General features: G+C 36.2%; 1 pseudogene across 1 annotated transcript; it reads right to left on the minus strand.

Annotated features, from left to right (window-relative positions):
* Positions 1 to 23,546: 23,546 nt before the first annotated feature.
* LOC149226539 (aquaporin PIP2-2-like) lies at positions 23,547 to 26,388 on the minus strand (annotated as a pseudogene). The gene is made up of 4 exons (XR_016247738.1): positions 26,060 to 26,388; positions 25,675 to 25,970; positions 24,075 to 24,215; positions 23,547 to 23,983 (listed from the first exon to the last, which is right to left on the minus strand). The product of XR_016247738.1 is annotated as an aquaporin PIP2-2-like (transcript).
* Between the last annotated feature and the right edge of the window lie 879 nt (positions 26,389 to 27,267).

The raw sequence follows: 27,267 nt of genomic DNA on the forward strand, positions 1-27,267 counted from the left end.
GGAAAAGGAGAGGTAAAAATATTTACAAAACAAGGAGAAAAGAAAACCATAGCAGATGTATACTATGTCCCTGGCATGAGATGTAACCTCTTGAGTGTTGGACAGCTTGTCCATAAGGGGTACAATGTTTTCTTTAAAAATGATGTATGCACCATCATGGATATACCACCCAGCAAAAGATGCATTGCTGAAGTGAAGATGACAAGGAACAGGATGTTCCCCTTGAGGATCAGGGCAGATTTGAAAAACAAAAATGAAATTGCAGCAGTCACCCAAGAGGCCTTCCAAAGCGTGCCAAAGGATGAAAATTGGTTGTGGCACTTGAGATTTGGTCATCTCAATTTTGGAGGTCTAAACTTGTTGAGTAGGAAAGGAATGGTAAGAGGATTACCATTGATAGAGAAACCGGACAGCCTATGTGAAGGCTGCATTTTGGGAAAACAACACAGAGAAAGTTTTCCATCAGGGAAAAGCATAAGGGCAAAGGCACCCTTAGAGATTATCCACTCAGATTTGTGTGGACCAATGCAAGCTCCATCATTAGCAGGCAGCCTATATTTCCTAACATTCATTGATGACTGTACAAGAAAGACTTGGATATATTTCCTTAAAAACAAAAGTGAAGTGTTTGAGAAATTCCAAAACTTCAAGGCATTTGTGGAAAACCAAAGCGGGCTGCATATAAAAGTTTTGAGAACTGATAGAGGAGGTGAGTATATCTCCAAGGAATTCCTAAGATTTTGTAGAGAAAATGGAATTCACAAACAGTTTACAGCAAGGTACACTCCACAGCAAAATGGAGTTGCTGAAAGGAAGAACAGAACCATCATGGAGATGGCAAGGAGCATGTTGAAGGCAAAGCATTTGCCAAATGAGTATTGGGCTGAAGCTGTACATTGTGCAGTTTATATATTGAACAGGTGTCCTACAAAAGCAGTCATGAACAAAGTGCCAGAAGAGGCATGGAGTGGGAGAAAGCAAGGAGTCACCCACATGAGAGTTTTTGGATGTGTGGCCTATGCACACATTCCAGATCAGCTAAGGAGGAAGTTGGACAGCAAAGGGGAGAAATGCATCTTCATTGGATACAGTGATGAATCCAAAGCCTACAGGCTGTACATTCCATCTACCAAGAAGTTCTTTGTCAGCAGGGATGTTCAATTCATTGAAGAGGAAGCTTGGGATGGAAGCATAGAGAAAACAGTGAATGTCAAAAACTGTTTGTCTCAAGATGAAGATGATGAGGAGGTGGCTGAGATACATCCCCAAACAGCAGCACCAACACAAGGACAACAAGGGACACCATTGAGGACAACACAAGGACATCAAGGTACACCATTGAGGATCAATGAGAGTGCTTCTCCATGCACACCACAAGGAGGAAATTCAAGTGCATCCTCAAGCACTTGCACACCAAGTGAACGAGGTAAGAAGTTTAGAAATCTAAGTGAAATTTATGATGAAGGAATGAATTCCTTATTTGCCTTGTATTGTCATGTTGATGATCCTATTCATTTCGAAGATGCAATTAAAGATAGGAAATGGATAGAAGCTATGGATGAGGAGATGAATGCCATAGAGAGAAACAAAACATGGGATTTGGTTGAGCTACCGAAAGGCAAAGAAGTCAGTGGTGTGAAATGGGTCTACAAGACCAAGAGCAATGCTGAAGGCAAGATTGAAAGGCATAAGGCAAGGCTGGTTGTCAAAGGGTACAAGCAGCAGTATGGGAGAGATTATGAGGAGACTTTCACCCCGGTTGCAAGAATGGAAACCGTGAGAGCAGTGTTGTCCATGGCAGCACAAAACAAATGGAAAGTCTACCAAATGGATGTAAAATCAGCATTCCTAAATGGAGTGTTAATGGAAGAGGTCTATGTGGAACAGCCTCTCGGATATGAGAAGAAAGGTGAAGAGCACAAAGTGTGCAAATTGAAGAAAGCTCTTTATGGGCTGAAGCAAGCGCCAAGAGCATGGTACAGCAGGATAGATTCATATCTATTAGATAATGAATTTGACAAATGTGAAGGAGAACCCACAGTATACATCAAGGAAAATGATGGTAAAATTTTAATTGTTGTCTTGTATGTTGATGATGTGATTTTCACAGGTAATGATGATCAGCTCATTGAGAATTTTAAATCAGTCATGAAGGATGAATTTGAAATGACTGACATGGGTTTCTTGAGATACTTCTTAGGCATAGAAGTAGATCAAAATGAAAAAGGAATATTTATCTCACAAGCTAGATATGTAAATCAAGTATTGAGCAGATTTAACATGCAAGAATGCAAGGCAGCCATCACTCCCACAGTGATGGGATTAAAGCTCAGCAGAGAGGACAGCAGCAAGGATTTTGATCCTAGCTTGTATAAAAGCATTGTAGGCAGCCTTATGTATTTAACAGCAACTAGGCCTGATTTAATGTATGCTGTTAGTTTAATTTCCAGGTTCATGGAGAGGCCGAAGGAGGCACATTGGCAGGCAGCAAAGAGAATTTTGAGGTATGTCAAAGGTACTAAAATGTTTGGCATATTATATAGTGTCTCAGAAAGTTCAGATTTAATTGGATACACTGACAGTGATTGGGCTGGAAGTGTAGATGATCGGAAGAGCACTTCCGGTTATGTTTTTCATATGGGTTCAGGAGCCATTTCATGGGCTTCTAAGAAGCAGTCCATTGTAGCATTGTCTACAGCAGAGGCTGAATATGTGGCAGCTACAGCAGCAGCATGTCAAGGAGTTTGGATGAGAAGAATGTTGAGAAGCTTAGGCCAAGAGCAGGCAAAAGCGACAGTGATCTTTTGTGACAATAGCTCTGCTATTGCATTGTCAAAGAATTCAGTGTTTCATAAGAGAACGAAACACATTGATACAAGGTTTCACTACATCAGAGAATTGGTGAACAATGGAGAAATTGTCCTAGAACATTGCAGGACTCAAGAACAGGTTGCAGACATCTTGACAAAGCCACTTGATCAGAAGAGCTTTGAATTTTTGAGAAAGTGTCTGGGTATGACTGAATGCCCAGCTGTTGAAATTAAAGGGGAGTGTTGAAAATGTAATTTCAACGCAGCCAGACCACTGCCAGAAAACGTTCAGCCAACCAGCCGGAAAGCTCTCGGGTTGATTTCAGGCAAAGGTACTTTTCCGATGTTTGAACCCGAGAAATTTTGGTGATGACACGTGGTTCAGCCCTGACGTAACGCAACGTAAGAATCTCGGGGGATAAAGTTCAACACTTGTTGGTCTTCCGATATTGCCCTCCACCGTCGGATGTGCTCCACCTTCTTCAACCGTTGATTGCCCGAAGCTGCTCCAAACCTGCATACGGCAAACATTAAATTCATAGCGTGGAGTAAATCAAAGTTTTGTTGACCATACGTTTAATTAATGAAATGTCATAGTGGTAGGTAGTATATTGAAGTTTTCATATATTGCACGTAAATCTTTTTTATGGAGGTATGGGCGCATATACTCATTAATTAAGTTTCGTATGGGATATGGGCACGTTTTAATATTTTTTTATATTTACATACGGCATGTATTGAATGTAAAAAAAACGTATGTAATAAGTCTTTTATGTTTTGAGTGTTGACTTTTTTTTTTGTAAGTGTTGCACACGGGAGGAAAAGAAATTATTCTTCACAGCAGTGAAAAAGAATGATGGCGCAGTAAAAAGAAAAATACATAGCAGTGTGTAAAATGAGAAGAACCAGGTGATGTAATTTTTGGTGTAAGAAAACCATGTGTGGTTTTTGCACAAGCAGTGCATAAAGAAAATGGTGAAGTTTTTTTTGTAAGTCTGTGTGAATTTTGTTTACAGCAGTAAACTTATGTAAACTTTTATTACAGCAGTAAGTTGTTTTCACTGCAGTGAATGTAAAAAGGGATTTACAGCAGTTAACCCAGTAATTTCTCAGAAATCTTTTATGGTGTTGAAATACTCTGTCTCTCAGTGAATTTTTTTTAAGTCTTCTGTGCACAAAAGGATCCTGGAGAAAAGTAAAAACAGAGCATTGCCCCTGTGTGTTTGAATGTTTGGTTTTTGGTATTTTCCCCATCAAAAATACCCAACAGTCAAGCTCTACTACATTTTTAATTTATTCTGGTTTACGTCTTCAGCCTTTGCAATCCTTATCAACACCGATAATAAAATAGAGTACTACAGCATCGAGGGGCAGATGAACCAGTGATGAGCGAGTAAATAAAGTATGAATCCCACCAAATTTCAGCCAAAATGAACTAGAGAAAACTTCTAACATTTAGACTACGTCAGCTGGAAATCCCACCTCCGCGGAGAACATTACGATCTCTCTTAGTTTAGGGCGGAATCTTACGAGGGGTAGAGGGCGGAATCCTATGAGGGGCAGAGCACGGAACGGGTTACTGTAGTCAATTTACTAGTGATTGTACAAAGAGTGGAAACTCAGACAGGCGGCTGGGAGCAACTAGGCTTTTTTTAGTTTTTATACCTTTGGGATATTTTTGGCAATGTGTAATCAGGATAAATTTAGTATATTTTTGGTTTTTATACTTTTGGGATATTTTTGGAATTTGTATTGCGTATTTGAAAAATAATTTAAAAGTAAATAAATAGATAAATTGTTTGAACTCACTCTTAAAATTGTGAAATATTCTTTCAATTTATAGTTAAAACAAGAATGCTTACCCTATTATTTCTCAACCTATTAAATAAAATAAAGCAAGTTTTTATATTTAATTTTTTTTATCACCCAACTTTCAATGACGCTAAACTTAGAGTAAACAGATTTTTTCCTCGATATTTTATTCAAAATCTGCTTAAAAATAAATAAATTGCGATCATTCAAAACTCCAGTTAAAGAAAATCAACTTTTCCCTGATTCCAAATGCAGTATGGAGTTACTCAAATGCAGATGTAATCTTAACTAATTGTAATTATCCAAATTGTAACTTTTCAAGGGATTGTTTACTATGGCTATCCTTATCTTAAATATTGATTTTGAAATCTTGGGAATGTTATGGGTAAATATTTTCGGAATAGAGAATGAAATTAATTAGTTAACACATTTAGTTATTTAGTGGACCGCTTTTCTGTCGGATGGTACGAGATATAGAAATATCATAGTTCTTGTTTTTCAAATCTGACGACTGTATTTGCTCGGCAGACACAGACGAAAGTGCCAACTTGCCAACTATCTTAATTGACAAGTTGCCAACTATATGTACGGCTCAATATTAATTGCATCTCTGACAGTCTTGGCTTCTCCTAGAGACATTTATTGTCTGCTCTTGAAAATATTTATCGTTCTTTGGCCCACATAAAGTGTTTGCTACACATTATATTGGCATGATCAGTAGCAGCCCAATTGACGGTCAAGTCATTTGTCCGTTCAATATAGTTAAAACTTTTATAAAAGCCTTAAAATAATTTTTTGAAATTGTGAGTTAATCAAATTGATGGGAAAACCACTCAATATAATAAGTGAGTTTATTTTGAAATTTCAATATAAATGTCACTTAATCAGATTGATGGGAAAACCACCCAATATAATAAGTGGGTCTATTTTGAAATTTCAATCTGAATGTCACTTACTCAGACGACCGATAACTGTTTAGAAAAAAGTCCAAAATGTTTTGAAAAGTATATATAGAGTTGGAATGGGTTGTTAAAGCATTTTTTAATTGCAATTTTTAATGTTTAAAATGTTTTTTTCAAATTTAATATTTTGAAAAAAAAAAATTAATTATTAAAATTTATAATTTTTCTTCAAAAATACAACATAACCAAACTCATATTAATATATTTTATAAATGTATATTTTTGGGCTTGATTTTACTAATAATGTACTGCATTACATTTCATGTTCAGTACAAAAAATATATTTCAACCAGTTGATTCTATACATTTTATATCATTCCATACATTTTATAAGCTTGTATATTTTTTTCAGAACAAAAAAGAAAAACAGTTCATATATTAATATAATATGTTACAAATATACCGTGAGCAAAACACTGTAATATCTGCACATAGTAAAGATCGTCACTAATTGCAAATTAAATATTTGCAATAGAAAAAAAAAAAGAGCACTCTCACTGCGAAAACAAGGGAGCAGCTGGTGTGGATCAGTCCAAACTAAAAAAACTAAACCACGATGCAATAGCCCATCTACCTGGAAATTCTGCTCCCTGTATACCTAGGTTTGATTTTACTATTGATGTACTGTATTACATTTCATACGAGAGGACAAAAAATTATATATCAAGCCGTTCCTTCCACACCAGATAACTTTCAGAGTTTAAACATCTCGTATTTTTTCAAATAGGTATGTTCCATGTAAAGGTTGCTCTCATTCGAGTAAAGAATCAATAAAGCTGCAAATTCACGGCCCTCAGTCCACACGCCACACGCGATTGATGAGCATGTATTCAGATATTCAGATTTAGATAAGGTTGGAATTTCAAAACAAAATTATTTTTAACAATTTTTCTAGGATTCCTCACGATTTCAGAAAAGATAATGACAATTTTGTAAATGTTTGAAGGGCTAAAGTTCCCCTTATTGAAATAAAGGTTAAATAAAGCTGCATATTCACGGCCCTCCGGAGTCCATAAGCGATTGATTGAAAATGCAATCAGACATAGACCAGGGGTTAAATTTTGTTGGAATTTAATTCCAACTGCAACAATGAACAGCTGTACATGAATCTGATTTGCAGTAAATGTTAAAGGTGTTCGGTGCAGCCAAGTCGCCTTTGATATTTCTGGACATTAATATGCATTAAAGTTTGAGTTGATTTCCCCTGCATACAGCCGACTTGTTTTTGATAAAGGCATCACCGCCTTGCTGCAATAAATTCTGAGATAAACATTAGAAGATATTTTGTAATATTTTTTTGTTTTAATCAGATATCTTTCAGCATATAAATACCGCACAGCAGTTCTGTTTTAATGTTGGAAGCAGCAGCAGCAGCTGAAGAATCAGACAGAGCAGAGGAAAGCACGCAGCAGCGTGAAGAGGAAGAAGAATAATTTCAGAACAGTGAAATGCACAGCAGTGCAGAAATTTGAATGTAATTTGTTTTTTTTATGTTCATCTGTGTGGAACAGAATCGTTCCTTAGTGAATTTCTGAAGTAGATGTTCAGCAATAGAAGTTTTGAAATTCCCTCTGTATGAGGAAGACAAATCTGTAACAGTTAGTTTATTTTGATAAATACAAGTTAAATTTTTCTTGTTGTTGTTACACCGTCACCGTTGCTGAAACACCTCGTAACTCAAAAATTACTTGACGTCAAAAGTTTACGTTGCTGAAACACGACGATCAGCGTTGCTGAAACAGGTTCAGCAACTGAAAAAAAACTGTGTTGCTGAAACACCGTTTCCAGCAAGCGAATTTTTCTGTTTTTCTGTGTAAAAACAGAGTGTGTTTTTTGTCTGTTTGTTATGGGATTTATCAGAAAATTCCAACATGGTATCAGAGCTAGTCTAGGCACTCAGTGAGTCAAAAACAGAGATTGTTTTTCACTGTAGGAGCTGTAAGAAGTTTGTTGAGTAGAATTTTTCCAGTAGAGAAAGTTTTTTCTTGTTTTTCAAAATACAGTCAGTATCTTTTCTTTACCAGTACAGGTTAATATGGCAGATGCTGGAACAGGTTTGACAAATTCCCAACTACCTCAGTTTAATGGGAAAAATCACAGTTATTGGTCCATAACAATGAAAGCATTGTTTGCTTCTCAAGGACTATGGGAGCTGGTTGAAACAGGTTATGCTGAACCTGCAGATGCAACAGCGTTGGCTGCTTTGACAGCAGCAGAAAGAGACTAGTTGAAGAGTGACAAGAAGAAGGATGCCAAAGCCCTCTTTTTCCTCTTCCAATCAGTACATGAAAGTGTTTTTCCGCGGATTGCAGCAGCAACAAAATCTAAGGAGGCATGGGATATTCTCCAAACTGCCTACCAAGGCATGGAGAAGGTGAAGACTGCAAAGTTGCAGATGTTGAGGAGAGACTTTGAAAATCTCAGCATGAAGGAATCTGATACAATAGATTCATTCTTCACCCAGGTTATTGGCTTGATAACCCAGATAAGATCTCATGGTGAGATTCTTGAAGATAAAAGGGTTGTAGAGAAAATCTTGAGATGTTTACCCTCAAGGTTTGAATCTATTGTGGTGGCAATAGAAGAAACAAAAGATCTCTCACAGTTCACGGTAGATGAGCTGAGTGCTTCTCTGTTGTCTCATGAACACAGACTGAGTAGAGGAACAGATTTCTCTTTTGAGCAAGCATTCAAGACTCAGATGTCTTTTGGCCAAAGAAGAGGTGGAGGCAGAGAAAATTACAGAGGTCGTGGAAGAAGCTAAAACAGAGGCAGAAATTATCCAGCTAGCACAAGCGGAAGGAGCTGCAATCAGAACCAAGCTGAAGGTTCAAGCAAACAACAAGCTCATGGACAAAGGTATGACAAATCCCAAGTCCAATGTCATTATTGTAAAAAATTTGGGCACTATGCCAATGAATGCAAGAAAAAACAAAATGACATGAACAATAGGCAGAATGTTAATTTTGCAAATGAAGAAGATAAGAACCCAAAGAATGTGCTGTTAACATGTAACATAGCACAAGACAAACAAGATGATTTTTGGTTCTTAGACTCAGGTTGTAGTAATCACATGACTGGAAATATTGCAATGTTTGCCAATCTGGATGAAAATGTGAAATCTGAGGTAACAACAGGGACTGATGATAAGATAACTGTCAAGGGTAAGGGCAGTGTCAATATCCGAGCAAAAAATGGAGAACAGATGACTGTGCAAGCTGTATACTATGTACCTGGTCTGAAATGTAATCTTTTGAGCATTGGACAGCTCATGAACAAAGGTTACAACGTGTTCTTCAAAGATGATTTGTGTACTATCACAGACATACCTCCAAGTAAGAAGATCATTGCACAGGTGCAGATGACCAGCAATAGAATGTTTCCTCTCAAACTCAGGGCAGATTTGAAGGAAGGCAGAACTATTGCGGCTGTAACACAAGAAGTCTTTCAAGAACAGGTGAAAGATGTGAATTGGTTGTGGCATTTGAGATTTGGACATCTCAATTTCGGAGGCCTGAATTTGTTGCACAGAAAGGGCATGGTAAAGGGATTGCCATTGATTGAGAAACCGGACAGCCTTTGTGAAGGCTGCATCTTGGGCAAGCAACACAGGGAAAGCTTTCCAGCAGGAAAGAGTATAAGGGCAAAAGCACCATTGGAAATTGTTCATTCTGATGTGTGTGGACCGATGCAAATACCATCATTTGCTGGAAATAGATATGTTTTAACTTTTATTGATGATTACACCAGAAAGACATGGGTGTATATGCTGAAACAGAAGAGTGAAGTGTTTGAGAAATTCCGCCACTTCAAAACTCTTGTTGAAAAGCAGAGTGGGCATTATATCAAAGTGCTCAGAACAGATAGAGGAGGAGAGTACATCTCCCAAGAATTTCTGCGTTTTTGCAGAGAGAATGGCATACAAAAGCAGTTCACAGCAAGGTATACACCTCAGCAAAACGGTGTTGCTGAAAGAAAGAATAGGACCATTCTTGACATGGTCAGAAGTATGCTGAAGGCAAAACATTTGCCGTATGAGTATTGGGCAGAAGCTGTTACTTGCGCAGTTTACATCTTGAATAGATGCCCAACTAAAGTTGTCATGAACAGAATACCAGAAGAGGCATGGAGTGGTCAAAAGCAAACTGTCACTCACATGAGAGTATTCGGTTGTGTGGCATATGCACATGTACCAGATCAGCTAAGAAAAAAGCTTGATAGTAAGGGGGAGAAGTGTGTCTTTATTGGCTATTGTGATGAGTCAAAAGCATACAAACTCTATAATCCATCCACCAAGAAGTTAATAGTAAGCAGAGATGTGCAGTTCATTGAAGATGAAGCTTGGGATGGAAGCTTGGAAAAAAAAGTGAATGTGAAGACAATAGTGTCTCATGAAGAAGAAGAGGAAGGGACAGCAGCAAACAATCCTTCCTTAGTGGCTCCTCCTACACCACAACAAGTACAACAAACCACACCACAAGCTGGAATCCGAACAACCTTGAGAAGTCAAGGAAAAACAGTTGCTGTTACACCACAAACAGCAACTGCTGAAACACCACAGGGATCAAATACACCCTCAAGTTCGGATGGAACTCCAAGCACACCAAGAAGACCAAGATTCAGAAATCTGAATGAGATTTATGAGCAAGGAGAGGTAAGTAACAATACCGGTCTGAATTCATTATTTGCTTTGTATTGTCATATTGATGACCCAATCCATTTTGAAGATGCTGTAAATGAAGATAAATGGATTGAAGCAATGAATGAAGAAATTGGTGCAATTGAGAAGAGTAAAACATGGGAGTTAGTGGATCTCCCTAAAGGCAAAGATGCCATTGGAGTTAAGTGGGTCTATAAGACCAAAAGTAATGCTGAAGGTAAGATTGACAGGCACAAAGCAAGGCTTGTTGTGAAAGGCTACAAGCAGCAACAAGGCAGAGACTATGATGAAACCTTTGCACCAGTAGCAAGGATGGAAACAGTGAGAACAGTGTTGTCTATTGCAGCACAACACAAATGGAAGATTTATCAGATGGATGTTAAATCTGCATTCCTGAATGGGGTGTTAAAAGAAGAGGTTTATGTTGATCAACCTCCGGGCTATGAAGTTGAAGGACAAGAGCATAAAGTTTGTAAACTGAAGAAGGCTCTTTATGGGCTGAAGCAAGCTCCAAGAGCATGGTACAATAGAATTGATGCTTATCTGATTGAGAATGGGTTTGCTAAGTGTGATGGTGAACCCACACTCTACATAAAGCAGAATGATGGTAAGATTATTATTGTTGTTTTATATGTAGATGATCTAATTTTTACTAGCAATGATGCTTCTCTCATTGCCGATTTTAAAGCAGTCATGAAGAGTGAATTTGAAATGACTGACTTAGGCTTCTTAAGATATTTTCTTGGAATTGAAGTAGACCAAAGTGAAAATGGTGTTTTCATTTCTCAAGATAAATATGTAGAAGCTGTTTTGAAGAGATTTAACATGCAGAACAGCAAGGCTGCTGTGACTCCAACAGTAGTGGGGCTGAAATTAACCAAAGAAGACAGCAGCAAATATTTTGATCCAAAATTGTACAAGAGCATAGTTGGCAGCCTTATGTACTTGACTGCAACTAGGCCGGACATTATGCACGCTGTGAGTTTAATCTCCAGATTTATGGAAAGACCGAAAGAGACTCATTGGCAGGCAGCCAAGAGAATTCTAAGGTATGTGAATGGAACGAAGGGGTTTGGTATTTTATACTCCTCTTCTGAAAGTTTCATGTTGACAGGTTACACTGACAGTGATTGGGCTGGAAGTATTGATGATAGGAAAAGCACATCGGGATATGTGTTTCACATGGGATCGGGAGCCATCTCATGGGCTTCCAAGAAGCAACCAGTTGTGGCTTTGTCAACAGCAGAGGCAGAGTATGTGGCAGCAACAGCAGCAGCATGCCAAGCAGTATGGCTGAGAAGAGTTCTCAAAGATTTGTGTCATGAACAAGAAAATGGCACAACCATTTACTGTGACAATAGCTCAGCAATAGCATTGTCTAAAAACTCTGTTTTTCATAAAAGAACAAAGCACATAGACACCAAATATCACTTCATACGTGAATTGGTTAACAATGGTGAGATTGTTTTGCAGCACTGCAGAACAGAGGATCAGCTTGCAAACATCTTGACAAAACCATTAGAAAAGAAAGGTTTTGATCATTTCAGAAAATGTTTGGGTATGCAGCAGTTGAAATTAAGGGGGAGTGTTGGAATTTAATTCCAACTGCAACAATGAACAACTGTACATGAATCTGATTTGCAGTAAATGTTAAAGGTGTTCGGTGCAGCCAAGTCGCCTTTGATATTTCTGGACATTAATATGCATTAAAGTTTGAGTTGATTTCCCCTGCAGACAGCCGACTTGTTTTTGATAAAGGCATCACCGCCTTGCTGCAATAAATTCTGAGATAAACATTAGAAGATATTTTGTAATATTTTATTGTTTTAATCAGATATCTTTCAGCATATAAATACCGCACAACAGTTCTGTTTTAATGTTAGAAGCAGCAGCAGCAGCTGAAGAATCACACAGAGCAGAGGAAAGCACGCAGCAGCGTGAAGAGGAAGAAGAATAATTTCAGAACAGTGAAATGCACAGCAGTGCAGAAATTTGAATGTAATTTGTTTTTTTTATGTTCATCTGTGTGGAACAGAATCGTTCCTTAGTGAATTTCTGAAGTAGATGTTCAGCAATAGAAGTTTTGAAATTCCCTCTGTATGAGGAAGACAAATCTGTAACAGTTAGTTTATTTTGATAAATACAAGTTAAATTTTTCCTGTTGCTGTTACACCGTCACCGTTGCTGAAACACCTCGTAACTCAAAAATTACTTGACGTCAAAAGTTTACGTTGCTGAAACACGACGATCAGCGTTGCTGAAACACCTGTTTCAGCAACTGAAAAAAAACTGTGTTGCTGAAACACCGTTTCCAGCAAGCAAATTTTTCTGTTTTTCTGTGTAAAAACAGAGTGCATTTTTTGTCTGTTTGTTATGGGATTTATCAGAAAATTCCAACAAATTTCACGCCCGTTTACACGTTTTCTATTGTTTTAGCCGTCAAACACACGTTATTTAAAAATATACACGTCATTCTTGACTGGCCAATAATTTTAAAAACTGTCATATTAACGGGCATGTTAAAAAATGACCAGTTTCTGTATATATATATATATATATATATATATATATATATATATATATATATATATATATATATGGGTTAACGTCTATAAGTTTCAACTTTTCCTAAATTAAAAATCGAAGTTCAATACGTCACCCGCCAGCTTAACTCATTTCAATTAATTGATACCATGGTTTGGTGAATCAGGCTGGATGGACTATCAGATGGACTGTGAAGTATTTATGAAAATTATGGATTGTCCGTTTCACATCGATGTACCACAGATTTCATCCCACTTCTTCTATGATCATTGATAATATCAAATCCTATGCGGTGGTCCTCGAGGATTTCGCAAGACTATGCCCATAAATATTGGACCCCGAGGATTTGGATTATGCCCATAAATATTGGACCCCGAGACTTACACTCCAAGGCCTAAAGTCACTGTTTTATATTTCCATTTTTTTTCCAAAATTTTGGTTTACCTAGCACTAATACACAACCTATGTATTTATTGTTGAACAAACGTAACTTGTCCATGAAAATTGTATAATTTATTGCAAGTTAACTGTATTGATGTTTGGTACCTTTATGTGTGTAGTTAAAAATAATGGAGAAATGGTTATATGGTTGTAACGCATCTCTTTAATTTAGGATTTGTTCCTAGAGTTTTGGAGGTTGTTTACAACTATGTAATTTTCGGTGATGTATTTAATATTGTAATATTTATTTGATGTAATGGAGAGAGTGAGTCTCCTCTTTGTTTGAGTGCAGTCTCCCAGGTGCTGTACACACTTGTGAGCTGCAACTCCTTTATTTAATTCAAAGTTTGATATTTAATTATGGTATAAGAGCTTAGGGTAGAGATAGCCTCAATTTTTTTTTAGGGATGTATCATTAGTTACATATCTGTAGTGGTAAGAGAGCATGTAAATGTATCTGTGTGATCAGGGGGAACTGCAGTAACACTTAGAGCGAAGGGTCTCAGATGACTGATCATCTCTGAGCTAAAGAAAGGGTTGGAGCACATTTTTTTTCCAGAAGAAGCAGCACTTGGTGCGGATTTTTCGTAGACAGTCGCGCCAATAGAACAGAACAAGCGACTGGCGTGATATTTTAGAGAACAGACGCGCCCATTTGCACGGATTTGAGTCTGATAAGAGCGCCAGGTAAAAAGTAACTGAATTGGCGTGGATCCGCGGCTGTTAAGCGCGCCAATTTTCGTGCACATCATAAATTTTTTTTTTCCGCAATTGGCGCACGTTCGTGGCTATGTTCAGATCGCCAAAGATCCAACCTCTTTCTCTCTGAAAATCTGCAATTTTTCGTTGCAGATCAGAGTTGCCCGGTGGTGGCATGTGGAGATATCTGCTCGGTGGCAGCGGATTTGATTTGCCCGGTGGTGGCGAATTGGGCTTCCGTGATCCGCTCGGTGGTAGCAGATCGGACCTGCCCGGTGGTGGCGAATCAGAGCTCTGTGATCTGCTCGGTGGAAGCAGATAAGTTTTTTGCCCAGTGGTGGCGCAATGCAGCTCCTTGATCTGTTCGGTGGAAACAGATCGCCTTTGCCCGGTGGTGGCGTGTTGGAGCTTGTTTAGTGATCTATTCGGTGGTAGCAGATCGGTTTTTCCCGGTGGTGGCACAGTGAAGTCCCTGATCTGTTCAGTGGCAGCAGATCGGACTTGCCCGGTGGTGGCACAGTGAAGTTCCTGATCTGTTCAGTGGTAGCAGATTGGACTTGCCCGGTGGTGGCCGATTGGAAATTCAAAATGCAAACTTTGCTGGAGAGCGTAAATGCATGGTCGATCGTTGAGGGAAATGAGCAGAGATCTGGAACAGTGACCCAAGAACAAGATTGGGATAAAAGAGAAACGAAAGCAAAATTTATATTGAAGATGTCCGTTAAGGACAATATTATCCCACATATCAGAGATTCCAAGTCGGTCGCTGATATATGGACAACGATCAAGAACTTGTACGAGACACAGAATACAAATAGTGTTCTGGCACTCAAGGGAAAGTTGTTTGCATTAAAGATGGACGAGAATAAGTTCGTTGTTGGATTCTTGGCCAGAGTCAAGGATCTGAGTGACAAACTGGGAGCTATTGGAGAAAAGGTGTCCAACTCAGATCTAGTCACACTCACATTGAACAGAATGACTGATGAATATCAGACGTTTATCTCAGGGCTGCCAGCGAGGGAGAAAGCCCCTTCATTTGATGAGCTGACAGCGATTCTGCTCCAGGAGAAGGAGCGACGATAGAATTTGAAAACTCAGAGCAATGATCTTGCTCTGATGGCGAAGAGGCGACAGTACAGAGGAAAGCAGCACCAGCACGAACATCAGCACCAGCAACCGCAGCAGCAGCAGCAGAAGGGAGCCAACTCTTTTCAAAAGAGATCATTCAGAGGTATGACTGATAATTATGTTAAGAGATGTTTTCATTGTGGGAAACTTGGTCATCAGATTAAAGAATGCTATAAGAGGCAGGCGGGTGAAAGAAGAGGCAAACAGAGGAAACATCAGGGCTATTTTCCTAGAGAAGAAGAGGACCACAACCATGATATTCGACTATTCACAGTCAATTGTGCTCTTTCAGCATCAAAGGGAGATGAGGACGACATATGGTATGTCGACTCTGGCTCATCCTCACATATGACCGGTAAGAAGGACTGTTTTGAATTTCTTGAAGAATCTACATGTGGATCAAAAATTGATCTAGGAGATGACAGTGGGTATGAGATCAAAGGATATGGAGACATTCATGTGAAGCTACCTAGTGGCGACGTTAAACATCTTAAAAATATATTATATGTTCCAGGAATTAAGAAAAACTTGATCTCTGTCTCAATGATTACAGACCAGGACATGCAGGTGCAATTCTTTAAGAATGGTTGTGTCATTAAGGATAACCAGATGGAACGTTGCAACAGGAGTACGCGTGGGGAATTTGTACAGATTGGATGCAAAGAGTATGCCACGACAAGAAATGTTTGCAGCTGGATCAACAGTTGGACATCTCAATTTGCAAGACCTCATCTTACTTCAGAAGAAAGGTATGGTCGATGGACTACCTAATTTTTATAATGTCAAGCTGGAATGTGATGGATGTGCATTAGGGAAAATGCATAGAGAAGAGTTCCCTTTGCATGTCAACAGAAAGGAAAGAGACATCCTAGAACTAGTGCATACAGATATTTGTGGACCTATGCAAACTAGGTCCCTAGGAGGTGCATATTATTTTCTGCTGTTTACAGATGACTGCACTAGGTTTTCATGGGTGTATTTTTTAAGTAAAAAGAGTCAAGCCTTTCGGTACTTTAAAGAGTTCAAATCTATGATAGAGAACCAAACAGGAAAGAGGATAAAGATTCTCCGCTCGGACCAAGGGGGAGAATACATGTTAGGAGAGTTCATGAACTTCTGCAAGCAGCATGGGATTATGCAGCAATTCACAGTGCCACACACTCCACAGCAGAATGGAGTAGCAGAACGCAAGAACAGAACTCTTGTGGAGTGCGCGAGAAGTATGCTTCAAGGTAAAGGTCTATCGAATGGTCTTTGGGCAGAAGCCATTAATACTGTTGTTTATTTAAAGAATAGGAGTCCTACTAAATGTCTAGGCTTCAAAACCCCCTTTGAAGCATTGTTTGGACTCAAACCAGCAGTTAGTCATCTAAGAATATTTGGATCTAAAGCTTATGCTCATATACCAAAAGCAGATAGAAAGAAGTTAGACCCCAAAGCCTTGAAATGTATATTTGTAGGATATGGCACAAAGTATAAGGCATACAAGTTATATAATCCTGTGACTCATAAAGTTTTTGCAAGCAGAGATGTTATTTTTCATGAACAGAATGAAGATGGAAAGGAAGACTCTAACAGTGACAGCCACAATCCATTGTTGATAGAGATGAACATTGACGAAGATGAAGAGCAGGAGCAGGAGCAGAAACAGGAAGAAGTAGCAGCAGATAGTGTAATAAGTGATGATGCAGGCCCGAAAAGTGCTGAAACAGATAGAGTTGAGGTAAGTCCTTTACCTAGAAGATCAGGTAGGAAGACTAGACTACCTGAAAAATTGAAAGGGTATGCTTTAATGTCCAAAATTTTAAACATTGTAGAACCTTCAAACTATGAAGAAGCAAGTAAATCAGATGAATGGAGGGTTGCAATGCATGAGGAAATTGAATCAATATATAGAAACCATACTTGGGATTTAGTTGAGTTGCCTGAAGGAAAAACCCCCATAGGTTGTAAGTGGCTGTATAAACCTAAGATAAATGCAGATGGGAGTGTAGAAAAATTCAAATCTAGACTGGTAGCAAAGGGTTACTCACAGCAAGAAGGAATAGATTTCGATGACACCTTTGCCCCTGTAGCTAAACTAAATACAATTAGAATGCTAATTTCTTTAGCAACAAAACATAAATGGAAGCTACACCAACTAGATGTTAAGTCTGCATTTCTAAATGGAGAATTAAAGGAAGAAATTTATATAGTACAGCCTCCTAGTTTTGTGAAAAAGGGGCAGGAGCATTACTGTGTAAATTGCATAAGGCACTTTATGGTTTGAAACAAGCATCCAGGTCATGGTATGAGAAAATTGATTCATTTTTTATACAACATGGTTTTCATAGGAGCCTCAACAACCCAAACTTGTATACCAAGATAAATAAACAGAGGCAAATCATTTTGATTTCTTTGTATGTGGATGACATGATTATAATAGGAAATGCAAATAATTTGATCAAAGAAATCAAGCAGCAAATGTCACAGGTATTTGAAATGAAAGACCTTGGAGATCTTCATTATTGCCTAGGTTTGGAGGTGTGGAAAGATTCTGGTCAAACTTTTCTAACTCAAGGAAAGTATGCCAGAACCCTGTTGGAAAGATTCAGAATGGAACAGTGCAAAACAACAGCAACACCATTACAACAGAATCTCAAGTTAAGCAGTGATGATGGCACAAAATAGGTGGATGCCACTTTGTATAGACAACTAGTGGGAAGTTTGATATATCTCATGACAACTAGACCTGATCTGGCATATTCTGTTAGTGTGTTGAGCCAGTTTATGTCCAAACCACTTGAAAGTCACTGGATTGCAGCAAAATGTGTGTTGAGGTACCTTAGTGGTACTTGTAATTATGGTATTTTATACACTGACATTTCTGGTGTTACTTTAGCAGGTTATTCAGATTCTGATTGGGCAGGTAACCTGGATGATCGAAGATCCAACACAGGTTATGCATTTAGTATTGGATCCGGAGTTATTTTGTGGAGTAGCAAAAAGCAAAGTGTTGTAGCATTATCATCATGTGAAGCTGAGTACCAGGCATTGTGTGCAGCCACATGCGAAGCCATCTGGTTGAGGAGATTGCTTAGCGATGTAGGAGAATGACAGAAAGAAGCAACCAGCACCAAAACTGACAACTAGAGCACAATAAAGCTTGCATACAATCGAGTTTTCCATAAAAGTACTAAACATATTGACACTCAGTTTCCTTTTGTTCGAAAAAAGATACAGTCAAAAGAAATATGTGTGGAGTATTGTAGCACTTGTGATAATTTAGCTGATATTTTCACTAAGCCTCTAGGGCGAGTAAAGTTTGAGTTATTTAGAGGGATGTTAGGAGTGCAGAATAACCGTTTATCCATTAAGGGGAGGAGTTAAAAATAATGGTGAAATGGTTATATGGTTGTAACTCATCTCCTTAGTTTAGGATTTGTTCCTAGAGTTTAGGAGGTTGTTTATAATTACCTAATTTTCATTGATGTATTTAATATTGTAATATTCATTTGATGTAATGTAGAGTGAACGAGAGAGCGAGTCTCCTCTTTGTTTGAGTGCAGTCTCCGAGGTGCTGTACACACTTGTGAGCTGCAACTCCTTCATTTAATTCCAAGTTTGATTTTTATCTTGTGTTGTAGAGTTCGTATTTTAATACTTAATTTTGACTCTAAATGATGTATTACTCTGCCATTTCACAAATAAGTTGTTTAATCTTATGGAGAATATCTGTTGATTTCGTGGATTTCTTTAACACTGTAGGTTAAGTTAGATTTTGGATAGATTAGAAACTTTGATTCAATGGGTTTGGATCTGAGTAATACAAGAAATTGCAAATTTGAATCGATTTGGAGCTTTGCATTTGTATTGATTTCAAATTAGGCAAACAATAGTGTTTCTTTATGCACCCCACTAGATGAGAGTTCGATCTCTAAACTTGATGTCAAATTTTTTTCAAATCAAATTTGTAGGCAAGCTTATAATGTCAACAGTCATTGATATCTAAATGATATCACATATATAATCCCATAGTTTGAATGAGTTTTATGGAGAATGAAATGATATCATAGATATAATGGCGTAGTTTGAATTATGATTAATTGGGGAGACTAATTTAGTTGGTATTGGGTTCTAAACAGGCTGAGACTTATTTTTATTTGTATATTTAAACCAACAGCTAAGTGGCTACCCCTGCATTATTTAATCCTAGGGTGTCGATGGGTTTGAGTTCGATCATCTTTGATGGTCATGAGATCGATTCTCTCGAAATGAATTGTACATAAGAAACCAAACAGGGAATGCATAAGGAACCTACAAGTTTGGTGTCGAGTTGACCAATTAGCTTCTAAACAAGCAGTTGTTTAAGCCCACATGCCATACTTTATGAAACGAAAATAATGGATGAAAAACATGCCAAAGAGCTTTTGTGTTTCACACCTTCCATCAGTGCCATCGGTTTAATGGATTTGACAACATAGTGGAAGGCCTCTTGAGACTCTGTGACAGTATGTGGAAGTGCGCTTAAGAGTGTGTAGCGCACTTCTTTATGGCAAACCTCACATGTATGAATGGGAGTCGTAGCTGCATAAGTTGTCTGAAGTGTTAATAGATACATCAAGCTCAAACTCCAAATAAGTTATAGTGCACTAGAAAAGAATGAAAATTGATGTTAGTGGCTTACAAGGGTCTTACAGAAAGTGTCCAAGAGGCTTTTATAGACATTTTCTTATTTTCTAGCGGTTGGGAGTGGGACACTGTAGCTTCTATTGTGGGAGAAGTACAACTCCATTCCCCAAAGGCTGGCAGACATTCATCTCGTCACTAGGGACAATGGCAAAGTAAGGGTGTGTTATACAACCGCAGGTATCAGTCATAAGGTTTGTAAAGGCCTCTGCATTACAACCACAAAAGACCAGGTTTTTGAACAAGAACACGTATGCCTTGCATTTCACTATTTCAGAATCAAGTTTCAACAGTTATATTGATATAATCTATTATCAGTGTCTTTTATTTTGAAACTAAATTTAGACATCTCTGCAATTCTTGAACAAGAACCAGTATGCCCCGCCTTTCACTATTTCATAATCAAGTTTCGATAAACTTATTACGAATTGTATAATTTGCATTGGACTTATCATCTGTGTAGAATGTTGTATAAGCATAACTTAGACAATTCAACTTCATTCTCCATCTTAGGCCTTCGAATGTATTTTTTTCGTTGAAACTCGTTCATGGTTGGGTCCTACTAAGCAAGCAACTACTAAAGTGGTGATGTGAGGTAAACTTCATAGATAAGAACATATTGACAAGGTTTAGGTCTTTGGTGAGCTTTGTTAGCCACTTTTTGTAATCAATCTCTTTCTTGCCAATCATAAAGAAAGGGACAACCAATTTACTCACAACTTGTATTTTACCTTCAATGAATAAACCATATCGGTTAAACCTTTTCAGCAAAAAGAAGAACAGAGTGGGAATAACCACCCCAACGAATGGAACATATCAAGAATAACCCCACTCCATGAAGATAACATCCCCAACGAATGGAACATATCAAGAATAACCCCACTCCATGAAGATAACATATTGGGCAGACAACAAAGAATAGAATAACAAAGAATTGCTGCTAGTAGAGATGCTTTCTATGCTGCTTATAGGAAAGAATGTTGCTCGCAAACTCACTTGGGTTAGATGGTCTTATTGGATTTTATTAGTAAATGGTGGTTTTATTCTTTTGATAATATAAGCATCTCTGATTTTGAAATTGAATTTATAGTGTTCTTATTTTTATAATTGCGAGCTTCAAGAGTTATATTGATATATTCTTTTGATAATATAGGCATCTCTCATTTTGAAACTAAATTTATTGATATATTCTATTGAAAATATTGGCATCTCTTATTTTGAAATTAAATTTATAGTGTTTTTATTTTTATAGTTGAGAGATTCGATACCGAGTTATAGTTGAGAAATTTGATAAAAAATTATAATAAATTTAAGTTGGTGAATATAATTTGTAGAAATTATAAAACATATAAAAATAAATATTACAAGTTATATTAGGGGCAATTTAAATATAAAACCGTCCAAAAAAATTCTTTGATGGCAAAGGCACCCGTCAAATTTAAACCATGCATAGACATATACGAGGTGAACAGCGAAAAGCTACAAGCGTGAGACTAATTATTGATTCCAAGTTAGCGGGCAATTTCGTAGCATGAGCATGCATTATAGGGGAAAAACAAATCTTTAAAGGATAGTCCGACATAGTCCTGGAAGGACCGATTTACCTGCTCAAGCAAATCGCGTACTTTGCATCCAGCCAAAGCGAATGCTGTACACTAAATCTTGTTGATGGAAGAAAAATATCAAATATATATATTGATCGAGAATATTAAGTTAAATTTTAATGTAATAATAATAATTTAACTTTAATGTATTTTCTTTGTAAGTAGGTTAAACGTGGGGGCTAGGTTGTACACTGAATGGAAGGATGGGATATTTATTATTAGGATTGTGAGGTACTTTGAATAGTTTTTTTTTATTTTCTAAAACGTGCTTTCCATTTCAGATTTTCTTTCTTAGAATTGAATTAGAATATTAGGGTTGCGAGGTCCTTTGATTAGTTGGTTTAATTTTCTAAAACGTGTTTTCCATTTTAGATTTTCTTTTTAAGAGATTTGAATTAGAAATGGGTGGTTACTACATCTCACGGGTTAAATTAGATAGTAAGTTCATAATTTTGTAGAGAAATATATATTTTGTAAAATTAATTATATATAACGGTTTTGTTGTTTTGGTTGGTTGGAAAATTGATTGTTATTTTCTTCAATTTTATTCAATTTAAAAAGAAATCTTATATTTTCATTTTTAATTACCATTAAAATGTAAGATTCTTATTTCAAAACAAGATTTCAACAAACTATTTAAATATACATATTAACTAATTTACTTGAATCTCATTTTCATATATATATATATATATATATATATATATATATAATATGAACATAATAAAATATTCTATTGTAAAAAAAAATTAAACCTAAAATAATTCAATCAAATTAATAAGAATAATAACAAGGAGATGTGTAATTCATTTAATTTTTAATAAAAAATTAACATATAGCATTCAATAATAATAATAATATAAAAAAATTATTTGGATCACAAATAAAATATTTCAATATGTAAAGTTAAATAATATAGACTATAGAAATTTGCAATTTAAGAAATTTGATACCCCTTGCCCTTGAATCTATATGGATATTAGTATAGATTATATAAATTATTATTAAAAATTATTTAATTAATATAATTAATTTATAATTGATTAATCTATATATGTTATATTAATTATTTCTTTAATATTTAAATTTCACTGATTATATATATATAATTTGTGCCCTTGTGAATACTTAATTTGCATTTAATCATCAAACATTGATTCCAGATTTCTTATTTTTTCATTCCAAATATATATTACATATATATATGGAATGAAAAGATAGAAAATCTGGAATCAATATTTGATGATTAAATGCAAATTAGCTATTTACAAAGGCACAAATTTTACAGCTTAACTCCTTGCTATGTGGTCTGCCATAAAATTTAGAAGTATTAAGATTGTATAAGAATTCAAAAATCTTGTGTCTTAGTTCTTTCATTTAAAATAGGGAAAAAAACATAATTTAATAACAAATATGTTATTCAACGAAACTTTGTTATTAGATATTGAAATGGTTTCCCTCTTAAAAGTGCTTTTTGGTAATGTCTTATTTAGTAATGTCTTATTTGCTTCATTTAAATTATTAAGTATACTGCTATTCAACTTAGAAATGGTACTTTTTAATTTTCTATAAAATGTTAAAAGCTTTATTTTTCCTAGGGAAAAGAATTAATTTTTGATAAATTATATAATTATTAAAAAAAATAATTTCGACTGAAAATTTTGGCTATAAATGTAGCATCACACATTTGCATCCCCGATGTAGCATCACACATTTGCATCCCCGAGTTTAGGCAAGGTACATCATAGACATAATAATTAGATCGAAGGAACATGGCTAACCGGACCACCGAAGATTGTAGACATCTATGAACGTTTGCAGATGCCCTTTCCCCATTATTTTCTTTGTATCTTTCAGTCATCAATGCAGGACATTCTAATGAGCCAACAATTCTTTCTTCTTGTTCCGTGCTGTTGTTTGAATAATTTAGACTCTGAACAATTGTCCTTGAAATCTTTTTAGTTTTGTTTTATTTTGGTCACAATTTATCTTTGAAATCTTTTTAGTTTTGTTTTATTTTGGTCACAACTTAGCTGTGCATCAATTTTACAGTTAACTGTGGAAGGAACGCCGACATGTCAACATCATGTTAAAGGAACGCCGACATTCACACTCAGAGAACAAATGAAATTAAAGGAACGCCGACCTTCACACTCAGAGAACGGATCACATTTGATAACTTTATAATACATCTCATTTGGCAAAATAATTGGTGGACGTAACCTTGACTTTGGAATTTTTGGGCAAAGAAAATACGATAGCTATGAAAATGCCAAATAATGACAAGAATAACACTGTTTATAAGACATAATCCTGACATTAGAATTGTTTGGCGGACAAAATACTATAGGAATCAACTTGCCAAATAAGGACAACAATATTTTTGCCATCGTGTCAAATTTATTTTAGCATCTATTGATGACTATTTTGAGATTAACAACCGGCGTACGTGAAATATTGGCCCCTCAAAACTTACAACATCTAAAAGCAAACACAATTTTTACAACACAAATGCATCCGCATGAACAAAGTCCAGTTTCTGCATTAAACATGGTTGGTTTCTTTGCTGTGCCATTTCAGGGATGCTCGGATAACGTATTTGTGAAACGCAGCAGCTACCGCAGCTCCAATAAGAGGACCAACCCAGAAGATCCACTGGAATGTAACAATCAAAATTTAATTCCATAAAAACTGCAATACTGATGAATAGAAAACAATAGAAAGGAGACAATTATCTTCTTCTTACATGGTCGTCCCAGGATTTCTTATGGCCATAAATCACGGCTGCTCCAAAGCTTCTGGCAGGATTGATGCCCGTTCCAGTGATGGGAATGGTTGCCAAGTGTACCATGAATACAGCAAATCCAATTGAAAGCGGAGCCAAAGCCTGCGCCAATCAGTATATTAGCATCTATTAATAGTTAAAATAATCATTGTATTATACATAATAAAATTGCTTACTGCATACACGTTCAAGAAATGGACAATGATAACGTACAGGCAAGGTTCACATGGAAATTCCTCACCAGAAATCGTTCACATGGAATTCCACACCAGAAATGGCGAGGTGCACATCCCATTTCCAAAAGAAACAGTCCGACTGGAAATTTCACCTCCAAGGAGAACATTACGATCTCTCTCGTTTATAGAGACGAAATCTTAGGAAGGGCAGAGCACGGAACCTGTTAGCTCATACTGTGGTCAATAGACTGGTGATTGTGCAAAGAGTACAAATCAGATACCAAGCTGGTTATCACACAGGCTTATTAGGTTTTTATATCTTATTTTAAATGCAAATTTCAGAAATATGAAATTCCCACTTTTAGATTGCCTTAGATTTTTATGTCATTGGAATATTTTCAGGAATTTACAATACTATTCAACATTTAAAAGTATTGAACTTATTCAGCATACAAATTCCTGCTGATTCCTATGAGATTTAGAAATGTTCTCCAAATTTACCATCAAAATAAGAATAACCACTTTTGATTCCGTACTTTTAAATAAAATAAGCTTTTATGTTTTTCAATTTGCCCTATTTGAAAAAGACAAGTTAGCTTTTACCAACAGATTTTTTTCTCAACATTTTGTCCACATCCAGCAAAACATGTTGAAATGATGATTCAAATTGCTGCAAGGAAGGTTTTTATATGTTTTCATAGTACCCAACTGTGAATGAAACTAAAGTTAAAGTTAAAGAAAGTACTTTTAAATAAAATAAGCTTTTATGTTTTTCAATTTGCCCTATTTGAAAAAAACAAGTTAGCTTTTACCAACAGATTTTTTCTCAACATTTTGTCCACATCCAGCAAAACATGTTGAAATGATGATTCAAATTGCTGCAAGGAAGGTTTTTATATCTTTTCATAGTACCCAACTGTGAATGAAACTAAAGTTAAAGTTAAAGAAAACTGATTTTCTTCTCAATATTTTCTTCAAAATCCAGTGAAAATAAATCAAAATTGGCATGATTCAAAATGCGTAATGGAGTTACTCAGATGCAGATGTAATCTAAAAAATCATACACAACCTATTGTTATTATTCAAATTTTAACTTTTCATGGTAGCATTCAATCAATGGAAGGGGTTGTTTCCTCTTTTGATTATAGATTTCGAACATGTTAATATTTGGAATGTATAGATAAAAGCGAAGTGAAACCATTGCTGTTACTTTTATCGATAAAATTTCAAAATATTTTCGAATCTAAAATCAAATTAATTTCAAGCCCTAATTACACATTTAATTAGTTAGTCGACCGCTTTTCGATCTGATGCTACAAGATATTTCTATATAGAAATATAGAAATACGATGTTTAAGATCTGAAAAATCTATAAGAAAACGTACAGGAACGTGAGCGTCGCGGACGTTGCTCTTGATGTCGATGGCATAGAAGACGGTATTCACCAAGACGAAAGTGCCAACTATCTCTGCGGTGAGAGCTGTTTCTTTGCCTTATCCCTTCGACACAGAATTCGCTCCTCCGCCGCCACTAGAATAGTAAGTTTTCTGCAACGCTTTCGCCATCCCTGCCCCGCAGATTGCGCCCAAACACTGTGCCACCATGTACAAGACTGCTCGATTCAGAGTCACTTTCCGAGCAACAAACAGCCCAAACGTGACTGCGGGGTTTATATGCCCACCTGCACCAAGATAATATGCTTTTCTCAAATCAAATATCAACGAATTCAGGGAAGAAAAAAATCACTAATTACTATAATAAGATGACCACCTGAAATTCCAGCGGTGCAATACACGAGGACAAAGATCATTCCGCCGAAGGACCAGGCGATACCAAGGGTGCCCACACCTCCACATGGATTCTTATCGTTAGCATTGCCGATGACGGTGGCAATTGTCACATATAGAAACAAAAGCGTGGCCACGAACTCGGCTATGATGGCTCTTCATACTCCACTTTCCCCGATCGTGCTTTCTTCCCCATACTTCAAACATGAACACTACTGTTCTGTATTATGATCGCTTTCTCGCAGTTCTGAACCAGTGGATGAGGAAATCATGAGAATGACCTATAAGTCAGGCGCATAACATCATTGAGGATATGACGCTAACTACTGAGCATATTTATAGGCATAAAGTCATTACATCAAAGTAAGTACTTCACTAAGGAAAGTATCAAAGTAAGTACTTCACTAAGGAAAGTATCAAAGTGAAGTATCAAAGTTCATTATAATCAGGCCCATAAGATTAACTCAGGCCCATAAGATTAGTGAGGATACGATGCTAACTAAGAATATATTTATAGGCCTAAAGTTATTATATCGAAGTCGTTACCTCAATAACATAGCATCGAAATTCATTCAATTTTTAATAGAAATTTAAATTATTAATAAAAATTATATTGATAGACATAAAGTCATTACATCAAAGTCATTACTTCAATAGGAAAGCATCAAAGTTCATTAAATTTTTAATAGAAATTTAATTATAGACATAAAGTCATTATCTTAATAGAAAAGCATCAAAGTTAATTAAATTTTTAATAGAAATTTAAATTAGGAAGAAGATAATAATTATTCCATCTTATTAGAAAGGATCCAATATGTTTATATAAAACTAAAATTTGTTTTTACTGTTATTTTATTTATTTAACTTATAATAGGAGTGTTTAAATAGTATTTTTGATGGTAAAAATGGAAAATTTAACAAATATAACTTGGATTTCCAAAAAAATCACCATAATTTATCAAAATTGTACCTAAATTTCCATTATTAACCTAGCAAAAATATAATATTCTATATATATAACCATAATAAAAATAAAATAAAAATTTTAATTTTTATATTAAAAATATTTACTAATTCTTTAATATAACGAATAATAAATCATATCTCTTCAAATCTAATAAAAAAATTAAGATAACTAGTGACAAGTCATATTCCCTTACATCTAATAAAAAAATTAAAAGAAAAATATTA

This window comes from Pinus tabuliformis, chromosome J (assembly GCF_031772625.1).
Source record: "Pinus tabuliformis cultivar Carrire ecotype Pingquan chromosome J, CPIR1, whole genome shotgun sequence".
Classification (NCBI taxonomy): Eukaryota; Viridiplantae; Streptophyta; class Pinopsida; order Pinales; family Pinaceae; genus Pinus; species Pinus tabuliformis.